The 12,537-nt window shown below is 48.4% G+C and overlaps 1 long non-coding RNA gene across 10 annotated transcripts in view; it reads left to right on the forward strand.

The window, feature by feature from the left end:
• LOC106045231 (uncharacterized) overlaps positions 1-12,537 on the forward strand; it is a 48,471-nt gene that overhangs the window by 23,323 nt on the left and 12,611 nt on the right. For all 10 annotated transcript variants that reach the window (XR_010833002.1, XR_010833009.1, XR_010833004.1 and 7 more), the window contains 2 exons: positions 64-304; positions 3,634-3,719. This is a non-coding gene — a long non-coding RNA (uncharacterized lncRNA). The remainder of the gene's footprint in view (positions 1-63; positions 305-3,633; positions 3,720-12,537) is intronic.

Below are 12,537 nucleotides of genomic sequence, written 5' to 3' on the forward strand. Positions count from 1 at the left end.
CATTGCTTTATTCCAAAAATGCCCTACCAAAATTTACACTTTTTCTGCTCTTCTTCTTTACAGTGTGAAGGTCCATCTGTGTTTTCCACTGCAAGTTAAGAAACCAGCACTTTCCTTCTCCTGGAGAGGGTGATTTTGTTTAAGATCTTCAAAGGGGAGTGAGCCACAAGGCTATCTGTAGGCTTGCAGTTCTACCGACTCATGAGGAATTCAGCAGGGGAAGACGAGGCACGTGCTCGATGGTGTGTCAGTCCCGGCGTGATGGAGAGCTTCCCATGGGATCGCACCAGAGCTGATGTTAGTGGTGAGTAAGTGCAACTGGATGAGTCACAGATTGTAAGGAAAATCTAGAACTTCAAAGGTACCTGACTCCATCGGTCCTAGATCCTTGGAGCAGTATAGGCATGTAATGGCCATCGATCGCAGGGGGTCTGCAATAATTGCAGGGGGGTCACTGTAACACGCCTCCCTGTGGATCTGAGAGCTGAGCAGAGGCCTTGGACTTCAACCTTTACAAATAATAATAATAATAATAATAATAATAATAATAATAATAATAATAATAAAATGGGTGACTTTAGGATAACCCAGAAGAGAGGAACGAGGGTCAGTACGGGGTCACTACGTGCAAATAACCCCGCCGAGCGCCAGGTTTGCTAAGGTGTATGGCTCACTGAAGTCAATGAAAGAATCCTTCACGATTCCAGTAGATCAGCCCCGGAGCTTTACTTTCCAGCTGAGCAGGCTGGAGCTCTGCCTGCCTCCTGCCTCCTCCTGGGGCGAGCAGCCCAGAGACAGCAAGGCAAGTTCGGCTTTTGATTTAAGCAAGGTTTGGCCAGGGCCCAGGCTGGCCCGGTGCGAGCCTCTGATGGGATCAATAGCTGTAAGTGACTTAGCCTGTGTCAGAGTGCAAATGACATCTCCGGCTGCCACGTGCAAATCCTGCAACAGTAAAGACGTCATTAGATATTCCACATCTGAGGCAGACCACTCCTGCCAAGCCCCGGCCCCACAGAACTTGGCATGACTTATAAAGATTAATCTATTAGTATATATTATAGTTACCATTTAATATTATTCTCCAAATTGTCAGCAGGGGAGTTGAGACTGTGGGTAACCTGCAGGCCAATGAAATTTCAGGAGGAGCAAACTTCTGAACTTCTGGAGCTGTTTCTCTTCCCTTGCTTTCCACGGAGTATTCCTGGCTGGCTGAGCGATGCGTGGAGCTAGGGTGACAGCCTGTGGCAAAACAGAAGAATTTCAATATCTGAAGCCTTTTGATTTCCACTCTCTTTTGATCTTTTCTCTGCTTCCTGCTTGTCAGGCCAGACAAAGGTGGTGAAGTTTGGGTTGCTACCATCAACTTGGGTTTGGAGGATGGAAAATTGCCATCCTTTCTCCCACTTCTTTCTCCCCACTCCTCTTTATCACAGGTCTTTTCAGGTGCTGCACTAAATAACAGCCTGTTTGACAAAAGGGTGCAGTTCCTGGCTGCATAACATGAAGGACATAATCTTGTGCACATCTTTGCAAGTGTCTGTCTGGTGGGATTGCTGGTTGGCTCCAAAAGAGAAGAGCAAGGAAGCAGCCCAAACCTCAGTTCTGCATTTTTCCACATTTCTGTCCTATTCCTCCTTCCGTGACACGGGCACTGTTACAACCACCTCGTGTTGGCGTCTCTTGGTTGGCAGGGCAAAAATCCTCTAACTCAGGGGCAAGGCAGCAGCCTCTGCATTCCCAATAACACATTAAGCATTTTTTCACTCCCATAAATGTTTATTTTGGGTCAGGATTTTCTTCTGCTGCTGTTTTTTCCTCTTGAACAGGAGAGTTTTTTTAAAAAATCTATATTCTTTCTATGCTCTGCCTGAATTAATCAAATAAATTTTCTTTAAAGTGACACTAAATGAGTTACAGATGGTTTTGCCCTTTTACAGGTTGCAGAAATCACCCATTACAGTTCTTTTAATTTATCAGTGAGGGAAAATAAAATGGCCTCTTGCTCCCTTTGCAATAATAATCAGAAACAGTCTATTTGGAGTTTAATTTACCCCAAATACGTATTGATAGTTGCAATGAGGAATATGTGACCTCTTTGGGAGTCACCAGTGGATGGAAGGTGGATAGCTTTTATAAAACCACCTTTAATAAAAAAGAGTGTTATATTGAGTATGTTTGGTGGTGTATTTAAGCATATGGTTTCCATATCAGGAGCTAAGATGGCAAACACATGCTTTACCTTCTGACTAACCTTTCTTATGCTCGTCACTCCTTGCAAAAAGAAAGCTGCGAGGGATTTTCATTTTTTTATTTATTATTTATTTTACAACGCTGATAATATGGAAGAGCTGAAGAAATTTCTCAAGGAATGCAAAGCTCGTGACGTGTCTGCTTGTTTTTTTATTTTTTTTTCCTGCTTGCACAAAGAGAGGAGGAGATGAAATTTGTCCGTGGGCTTTGCCCGGCTCCTCCACGCTCTCGGTGGGAGCTGAGGGAAGGGGACGAGGCACAGCGGAGATGGGATCCCGGGGGATCCCAGGGCAGATCCCCACGACTGGATCCACTCCCGCGGCTCCCAGCGCTGTGACCCCCGCCCGCGGGGCAGGGGCAGGGGCAGGGGCAAGGGCAGGGGCTGCCTCGCCCCGCCAGTGATAAATCTAGCGGTCCCCTCGCTTTTTCGTCACTTGCCTAATCCTGTGCCCTTCTTTTCATGTGCGGTAATTGCTACCAGCTGCTCCCGCAGCCCGAGCCGTGCGGAGTTTGCAAACGCAGAACAATGGCAACAGCTGTTTCATTTCGCCTAGGGCCAGCGCTTCCTGTTCGGTCTACATCTGCCCTGCTGTGTCCAATTTATGTTCCGGGTGTTTTCCCCCTGACCCCGCTCCGGGCCGAGGAGGGGCGTGGGGGGCCCGCTGCCCCCGCCCCGGCACAGCCCCGCCGGCTGCCCCGCACGCCCGGCTGGGGAGATGTCCTGCCTCCGCTAACCCAAGTCATAACGAGTGGCACGGGACAAAAGGAGGCATAGTAAATAAATAAATAAAGGAAAAAACTCATGGGAAGGCGAGCGAGTGCAGCCCATGCAGAAGGGAAGGAGAGCTGCTCCATGGTGGGATCCCACAAGGGCTTGGAGCCAGGAGCCATCCTGGGTAGGCCGTGAGCTCATTTCGGGCTCTGGAGTTGACCAGGATGAGACCCAGAGTATGCAGGATCCTTGCTCTTCACCTTTTGGCATGAATTCTTCCTCTCCCTCGCCAATTTTATTTATTTTTTTTTCCCTGAGAAAGCCGCTGCATTCTTTCCCGAGTTAATTGTATCTCGCTGGGTTGGATAAGGCATATCTCATTAGAGGGGGAGAGATTTACCGTGAACTTTAAGCTGCCTTCTCCATGCTACAGAAAAGAGATCCCTAATCAGCACAGTATATATTTTCTATAATTGCTCTCTGGCATTCCCCGCTCTTTTCTTGCTAATTAAAGTGAAAGAAAACTGTGGTGAAATGTTCCAGTGTGTTTTTATAGGAGAAGAAATACTAAAACCCCATTTTGTTTATAAATACAGAGTATTTTAATGGTCCAGAGAATCAGCTGTTTTCACAGGCACGCTGCTGAAATTTATTACTATTTTTCTTTCTAGAGCATGGCTGCACTTGGGGACCAGCTTCGTGGGGGAGCAGAAGAAAGGTTGTTCCCTCCTGCACTGCACAGCAGCCCCAACCTAAGGTATTTCAGATTAAAATACTCGGCACCACGTAGTGAAATATTACTATTTTTTCTTTCAGGACTTCCCTCTACTGAGAACTAAAGCAATAAAAAGTGAGCAAAGTGCAAACGGTAGCGGGGGTCTGCAGCTACTGCTATTATTTCGGGTGTTCTGGAGCTCGTACGATGATGTCTCCCTGTCAGAAGGGTTCGTTTCCCCCTCCCTTCACCTTCGTGTTTTGGAGCCTGAATATCTGATGCACACACATGGCAGTGGCCCTGGCCGCTTCTCCCCATCACCCGCAGCCTGTGTCCCCCGCGCGAGTTCCTGCAGACGGAGCCCAGGGTAGGGGAGAAAAGAAGAAACCTGCAACGTTGCGGGGTCAGTATTTCATCCCAGGTCTCCTGGGACGGGTACTGGATTTTCTTTATAAAGCTCTGAGAGCTGGGGGTGTAAGGGAGCAACAGGATTATCCTCTGTTTGGTACTTAGGAAACTCTGAGCGTTTGGAAACTGCACTAATCGTCAGAGGCAAGAAAAATAGTGAAAATACTTGCAGATGTGAGTGAGTCTAAAATCAGAACCAAAATGAACAAAGTCTTGGATATACAATTTATTTTTCAATCTTAAGATTATTTAAGCTAGACTCTAGCTTTTAAGTAGCCAGTTCATGGTTTCTAGAGCTAACACCAGTGCAGCTGTTACAGCAGTGGGATTTACCATTCTTCCCTACACTCAGTGTGTAATAATATTTTATCCAGGTATAAAGGCATCTGAGGGACTTTAAGAGCAATCACTCCATTGGAAGGGGCTGAATGAATTCACAGAGTGCCACACACCTCCAGAAAGGCAGCGTGTGCTTGTTCCTAGCAGTTGAGGATAGCTTGCTGAAAGGCTGCCAGCATTTTCTTCTTATGGGAGATGGCATTATATACACTTAGTGAGTGCCTGTGTGTATCCATATGTATTGTGAATGTGTATGTAAGGCTGTTTCTTCCTATTTATGAGAGGAAGGCTAGGTGGCACTAAGCAGTTCGTGCTGTGTCAGCTCTCTTTTGCCATCTTCTCTTTATGTGAATTTATTTGGGACAAGGGCATGCCCTCTACTGCTGAGGACAAGAAACCTTCCAAGCCTTAAAGGAGCCACATGGAGAGGGAACAAGACAAGGAAGACACGGATCTGTCTTCACTGCTGCTGGGCCTCTGGCTTCGGTATTTTGGGTATCAGGAGTGCGGCACTGGGTGATATTGGCCACCATTCACCTGTTTCCCAACCCACCAGTAATTCCCAGCTCGAGGTGGTGATGATGCTGGTCTCATGCTCCCTGTAAGCCCCAGCCACTGCAGTAGAAGACTGGGCAGATGTGTCTAAGAACATTGCCATCATGATGAACAAAGGTGTCCCACGCAATGACACACAGTCACAGACACTCTGCAGGTCCTCTGAGACTGGGAATTATTCCTACATTTTTAGGAACTCTGCCCATACAATGTTCATGTGCCCCTCACCAGGGAAACACACCCTGTTCTTGCAATGTGAGCATCTTGTGCTTTTTACCTAATAATACCTCTCTACAAGTTTTTGTGATTTGTTCTCAAGGTGGTGCTAAAAATAGCTCCTTCTCCCCCTCCCTTCCAGCCCCTTTTTAAAGAGAGATTTTAATTTCTCACCCTGAAACCAGTCTTACTGGAGGGGGCTGGAAGAAACACGGTCACTGGTGTGTCCTATCCTCATTCTGCACCTGCTGACCATAGGGCTGGTTTTGTCTCTGGTGCAGTTTTGTTTCTGTTGGGTGATACAGGAAGGGCATTCAGGCCCCAGGAGGCCACAGGAGTACTGCACCCCGACCTCAGGGGCAGCCTGGGGGCTCTGCCCATCACGTGTTCCCTGCTAGGGATCAGGGCATGAATTCCTCCTGAATGGGAGAAAATGTTAAAGTTCCAGGTGCTGCCCTTTGCCACAAGGCTGCCATCCCACTTTCCCCTCCAAGATGGCTGGTGAGTCTGAAATAGCAGCTGCTGTATTTATTTTCCTATGGGCAGGCTCTTTCTAGGGGAGATGTGGCCGCAGCATCGGTACCTGTTCGCTGGACGGGAACTCCTGCATCACGATGCTCATACTTGGAATCTTTCCAAGTCTAGTGGGATTTGTTTCAAGACACTGGCGACACAAAAATAAATATAGATGAAAACGTGCTGTTTTTGCTAAGCAAAATGCATTTTAATGCACATTTAATGGGTCCCTGATCTGAGAGGTACCTGCAGGGTGTAACCCACCAGTTCATGGCGCTGTACTCACGGGACACACAGAGCCGGCTGCCTGCAGCACGAGCATCTCCCTCGCACCCTGTGGGTGATGGCACCCAGCCGGGGAGCACCCCTGTGCCCACCCCATGCTGCCGGGTCCCATCGCACCGTGCCTCTGCTGACTCTGGATCCCAGCGCCATGCGCGGTGCAAGGCGCAGGAGGGGATTCAAAGGCGCTGGTCACACAATGGAGTCAGAGTAACTAGCTGCTGACAGATTTATGGGTTTTAGTCCAATTAAAGTGCTGTTTATTGCTTTTAGAAGGGGCCTGTTTGTTTCTAATTTTAGAAGGAGGTTTGGGAAGTGAGCAGCTCGGCTGTGAGCTGCGAGTGTGGGACCTGAGATTTTCCACTTGGGCTGATGTTGTTATTGATTAGTAAGCATCACTAATAAGTATTTAGCCTGGGACCTCATTCCACCACGGCAGGGCAGAAATTCAGAGCACCACCCGAGCAGCAGCAATAACTTAGCTGTGAACAGGCTGGGCTTTGCTCCTCTCACCCTGCATGGCATCCCGCCAGCGCTCCCCTCGCTGCCCCGGCTCTGCAGCACCAGCCCCCTGCGCCGGGCCAGGGATGCCTCGGGGAAGCCCCGGAGCTGATTGCAGAAGGGATACCCCAGGCAAGGAGCAGCATCTGTGGATTTACTGCTCTCAATGGGTGTAGCATCTGCATCCGCTGATTTCGGTGTGTGCTTGAACCCGTCGCTCCTTAAAGAGCTCTCCTCGTTCCCCTCACACAGCATCTCGTCTGATCTCTCAAGTTTGGGGATTTCATGCATTCATTTTAAAGAGAATAATAAGCGGTGTGAATGATCGTTCCTATCTCTGGCCAGCAGTGATGGGAACCTTGGGCGAATTGCCAGAAAGGAGTGGAGAAATACCAAATTCTGCTTTTGAAAATAGAGCTGGAATCAGAACCCCTATGGCCTGTCCCTAAACTCGTGCAATTTTGCTGTGCAGCAATGGGGAAGTCACTTTGATGTCAGCTCCCTACCATCCAGAAAAGCTGGAGTAAATAGCTGTTGTAAAACTCAGTTACTTGTTTCTGCAACGGTGTGAGAGCCTCCAGTGAAAGGCAGCGGATAGCTGCGTGGCTCCCTGTGGTTTGTAAAACATGCACCGAGCACCATTTACCGAAGGCAATGACAGTGGATTTTAAACAGGGCTCGACCCAGACACAGGATCCTCGTGTTTCCAGGTCCCGGGGAGGTTTAAGTTCTGAACTTGCATCCAAGCCCGGCGTCTCTGCAGCAGGCAGAAGGAAAACCACACGCCGGCACGCCAGCCTTGGGAGCAGGAGGACTCAGGGGCTCGGCGCCATCCCCTGCCTGCTCGGGTTTGATCTCCTGCTGCAATTGGGGCATCCCAAAAAAGCTCTTCTTGGATGGAGGCAACTGCCAGAGCCCAGTAAGCCTTACCTTTCCTTCCTCCGCCCTGAGTCATCTGCAATAATTCTCCAGATTCTGGCTGAAGGCACAAAAAATAAAATACAATAAAAAAGATAAAAGGGAGCATGAATCAACTTCTGTGGTAGCTGAGGCTTCAAATATGCCCGAAGATCACTTAGATTGCATACTGCTTGGGCCATGTGCCATCCTTTTATTGCTTATCCATGTACAGGAGAGTTTGCTGACATTCTGTTAAAATATATATATTTCTTTTGGCCAAATTCAGAAATTTTTTAGAAGAAAGCAAAAAGATTTGAGCTGAAACTGATTTTTCCCCCAAACTGATTTCTTTTTTTCTTTTCAAAAACACATAGAAGAAAGCAGGTATTTTTTGAGTTCAATAAAAATAATATACTTCTGCTGAAAAACACTTTCAAGACAGTTTTTTTTTTTTCCTGTAGCTAATTTTTTGGCTATGTGTAACATACGGAAGCTCCTTAGAAATACATCTGCTGTAAATGGGATTATTTCTGAAAAACAGAAGAGTGTTCAGATGCCAAGAGGGGAAAACAAAATCTCACCTTTTTCTTTTATCCTAGCAAATAGCTTCAGTGAGCTAACCATCAAGAAGGTTAAAATATTAATGGATCTTGCACAGACCACACCAGATGGAAAAGATCTGAGGTGGGCATAGAGCTCCTTGTTGAAAGTTGTTGCGCTGTTAAGCAAAACCTTTTCGGAAGGGTAGAGCACCAGGCGAAGGAGCATCTTGCCATTTGGACACATTTTTGCCATACTTCAAAGGGAAAGTTGAGAGTTATTACTCGCGGCGTCAGTGATGCCTGTTCCTTCTAGTGCTCTGAAAACCTTCCTTCTCCAATGAGGTTTGGTCCCGTGGGTCACTCGTAGGAAAAAGTCCCAAATCGTGCTGTTCTGCCGAACTTGGAGGGGGGCAGTGCTGCAGCAGGGGGAGGACTGGGAACGCGTGGGAAGGGAAACGCCCCAGTGGTTTTGGTTTGGCAGCTGTATCCCACTGCTGCCCCATGCTTCCCAAGGAATTTGGAAAGACCTAACAGCGTGGAGCTGCAGAGCATCAGCTGGGCTTTTGGTAGAGACAAAGTCAGCAGGGACCTTGCCCTGGCTGCCACTTAAATGGGCAGGAGGCAGGAGAGGCACCTACAGGGGCTTCACAGGTTCGTAGATGCTGACTGTCGGACTTAGGAATCCTTCAACATCATCAAGCCAACTTCATTAGTTGAGGGAATGATTGCTCTCAAATTAATTGGATGCATATTAACACTCAAATTTCTGCCTAAATAACCATTAGTATACTATATGATGAAAATAAATATGTTGAAGGAGCTTTCAAGCCAGCATGTGGGCTTTCTGCTGACCTACTCTGCAGCCCTGGGTGAATCTCTGACTTCCAAGTACCTCTGGCTGCCTCTCTGATGAGTTCCTGCTTGTACAGCCCTGCAAAAAGACTCAGGAGAAAGACACAGGGAGACAGCAGTGGCGTTTGGTAGGTAAAGGAAGAATATTTTCAGATCATTGGATGCCAACAGCCTGCTGGCAATAGGGCATTTGGGAGAATCTACTCTTCTGGACATGTCACAAATGTAAAAAAAAAAAAAAAATAAAAAAAAATGTGATGCTCACGATCTAATAACGGGGTGTGTTGTGTTTCCCAGACACATCCCTGACATGGGCTAAGATTTCAAAACTGATTCCCTCTGTAATACCCGGGGGGCAGAAGTGAACCCAGAAGATGCTAGCACACCAAGCTGTTGGGGTAATGGCATTTTAAGTAAAACCTGGGCTCCTTTTGGTGCTTATAAATGGTGCGACTGGCAACACGAGTTCCAGCTCACAGAAGTCAATTGGATTCATGGCTGATAGCCTGATCTTTGCTGGACCTACTCTCAATATGGCACACATCCTGCTGATAGGTATTTGTGAGTATGATTGCGGGTACAGAGCTGTCCCTGTAAACAGCAAATCCGGATTAAAATCTAGTTCTCTTTCCTCAAACACTTGGGAATATTGCTCATAAGTGGTGCAGGGCTCCGAGGGCTTACAGCAGCACCACATCGAGCTGGAGCTGCGGTCAGCCTTCCGGGCGGAGTGGAAACCGAAGCCTTTTGTACATGTGGAAAAAGCCTGTCGTTTGTGGGCAAGGCCAAGGCCTGGCAAAATGGGAGGTACGCTGTCTGTAGCCAGGCTTGGCGGAGATTAATGAAATCTGATTAAAAAGGCTCACAAAACCAAAGTGATTCCATCCCTTTCCTTTGTGCCCAGCTGCTCTCCACCTTCTCCAGCACGTTTAATTGCCCCTTTCCTAGGCAGGAAAGAAACGTGGCTCTGTGTATCACGGCCTGGTGGATGTTCCCGGCACTGCCACATGAAATGAAAGCCCTATTGTTTTGGCTTTTTTCTTTCTTTCTTTCCTTTTTTTTTTTTTATTTTTTTTTTTTCTATCTGTTTGAATATTAGATGCCAGAAAGATTGGTAAAGATTTCAGAAAAACAAATCGACATTTGGCCTAATAAAATATTGCACACAGTTTTTCCTTTCTGCTTTGACTTGGCAGAAGGTTGTGCGAAAGCTCAGAGGAGAAATATTCAATTTTTTCCTTGAGGGAGACAGGAAACTATTAACAAACAGTGCCGGAGCACAATATCCTGATATGCCCTTTAAAGTTAGCTCATAAGGGCACAAAAATGTGAGATCTGTACATTACGATTACATTCGGAAATCACAAACGTTCTGGTAGGAACCGCTCTCTCTTAAATGAGATATCTTGTCAGCTCTCACAATTTCTTCATGATGCACGCAGTGCTTTTCTTAACACTCCAGCTGCTGAAAGCATGCATAAGGAGAACGCCTCAGATTTTTGTAATTAAAGCAAAATCTATTTTTGAGGAAAATATCCTTAAAGTATGGTAGAAATGGTCATAGCTCCCCGGCAAGTTCCCAGATCCCAGTAAGGGTGAGAAGAGCAGCTCCCGACACCTCGCGGGGCCACCAGTCCGACCTGCCCAAGCTCCCAGTGCCCCCTCCTCAATTTTGGGACCCGCTGCAGCTCCCCGCCCTACGTTTGATGGCTGCTGTGCGTGTCAGGGTGCTGTGGGCAGCTCCCAAAACAGGGCGGCTGGGTCTCGCTGCGAGCGGTCCCTGCCTGTTGTTAAAGCCAGGCTCCTGCAGGAGCTGCAAGCTGCATTTTATCAGTCCAGTAGCGGGGAGGGTCAAAACCTCCCGTGCTGCAACTCCGTCGTGACGGCTCTCGGCACAATCCTGCGGCAAACTGGGGGAAAGATAATAAAATTAAATTTACTATCGAAATAAAAGACAGAAGGCGCAGCGGTTTCGTTCGCTAAAACCAGCCGCTTCTCAGCTTACTGGAAGTCATTGTTGTGCTGCCAGTTTGCCATGGAGCAGATGGACCAGATGCCATTCAGGGGCTTTGGCTGGGGGAGCTGGCAGCTCCTTTCCTACAGGCTCTGGAGACGACATTAGTGCTTGAAGTCAAAAACATCAATAATTTTGATCTGTATAACTGGAAGGGATGGACAGCTTCGGGGAGGTTTGGAGCTCTTTGACTTGGGTCTGTGGGAGCGGGGTTTAGAGAAGTCAGAAAGCAGCAGGGGTAGAAATGACAGAAACAAAGAGTTAAAAGCCCCATGGCTGCAGAGGAACTGAGCTTCTCTGCCAGGGAAAAGCACAGCGAATTATAACATGATGGTTGGGAAGAGGAAGGTCCCTCTCCTCTCCCCCGTCAGGAAGGAGCAAGGAGATGGGACCTGCTGCGAGGTGAGATCTGACTCCATCAGAGCCCAAGAAGAAGCCGGGACTGAGAAGGAAACATCCTGAATGGGGTCCTAAAACAACCTCCAGGGCCCACGCCAGGGCCGGGGCCGTCGGAGCGAGTCCTGGCGCCCACCAGGCTCCATGCTGGAGCACCCGCCGCGCCGCTTTGCTCCGACATTAAAAATAGGGCACAGGCAGGGGTGTCAGAAGAAAAACAGCTTTAAGTGCTGTCTGCAGCGAGTGCGTGCACAAGCCGCTACTGGGAGGCAGCGGCTGTCGGCCTGGCAGAGGCTGGGCCGGATTTTCAGCTGGTGTAAATCAGGAGGGCTCCTTTATTAGCGCTGCACTGGCTCACAGCAGCTGAGGCTCTAGCCGAGTCACTGAAGTGGTAAATAGTGCTGACAGCAAGTTGTGGCTTCAACAACCTTAAATGAACTCCATTAAGTGCTCGCTTCTGAAGAGAATGTTGTTGAAACCTGGAAATGAGGCTTTCAAAGGTTTAACATATTTGTCTGTTGTAGAGGGTTTGTTTTGAAACCAGATGCAGCGAGAGAGGCCGCGCCGCTGCACATGGCAGGAGGGGCGGCGTGCGAAGGCCGGATCCTGCTCCCCTTCCTGCTGGAAGGGGAAGCGACCTCTGCAGAGCCAATGTCATCACATCAGCGCCGGCGAGAGCCGAGGTAGGGCAGGCGGGCGCAATTCCTCCCAGCGAGATGAAGACGATGACAAGCTAAAAACCTATCTGAATAATTGAAAAATGTTGGTGCTGCTGCATTCTTGGAAATAAAACTGGCACACGGTCCGCAGAAATCGCAAAGGGGTGGGAACAATTGATCGTGACAGGGTTGGGTGAAGAAACAAAACTGTTCCCTTGAGGGTTTGAGCAACCCGCAGGCAGTTTTAGGAAGCGAGTGGGCAGGGGCAGAAGCAGGCGGCACAAATAGGAGCAGCATCACTGCGGCTGCTTTGGCCCCGTGGGCCAGGCTGGAGACGTGGGGCTGGCCACTGTGACATGGACATGGTGCAGGATGGTGAGAGCTTATCCAGAGGGACAAATGTGCTACCCAGTTCACAGCTGACAACATATGGAAGCCTCGGGTTAAATTTGGCAAGAGGGCTCTCTCATGCATTGATTTTTCAGGTTCTTGGTCAGACACCCTGTTGGCTGTGGCTGTGGACACCTGTGGCTGTGACAAAGCAGACTCAGGTTGGACGCAGTGACTGGATCTTTAACCTTGACCACCAAACTCAAAGCACCTGCATCGTGAAGGCACAGGCCACTTTTTGCGCTAACATCCCTCAGGATGAGAGATTATGGCATTGAGTTGGTCCAGGA

Source organism: Anser cygnoides, chromosome 7 (genome assembly GCF_040182565.1).
Source record: "Anser cygnoides isolate HZ-2024a breed goose chromosome 7, Taihu_goose_T2T_genome, whole genome shotgun sequence".
NCBI classification, from domain to species: domain Eukaryota; kingdom Metazoa; phylum Chordata; class Aves; order Anseriformes; family Anatidae; genus Anser; species Anser cygnoides.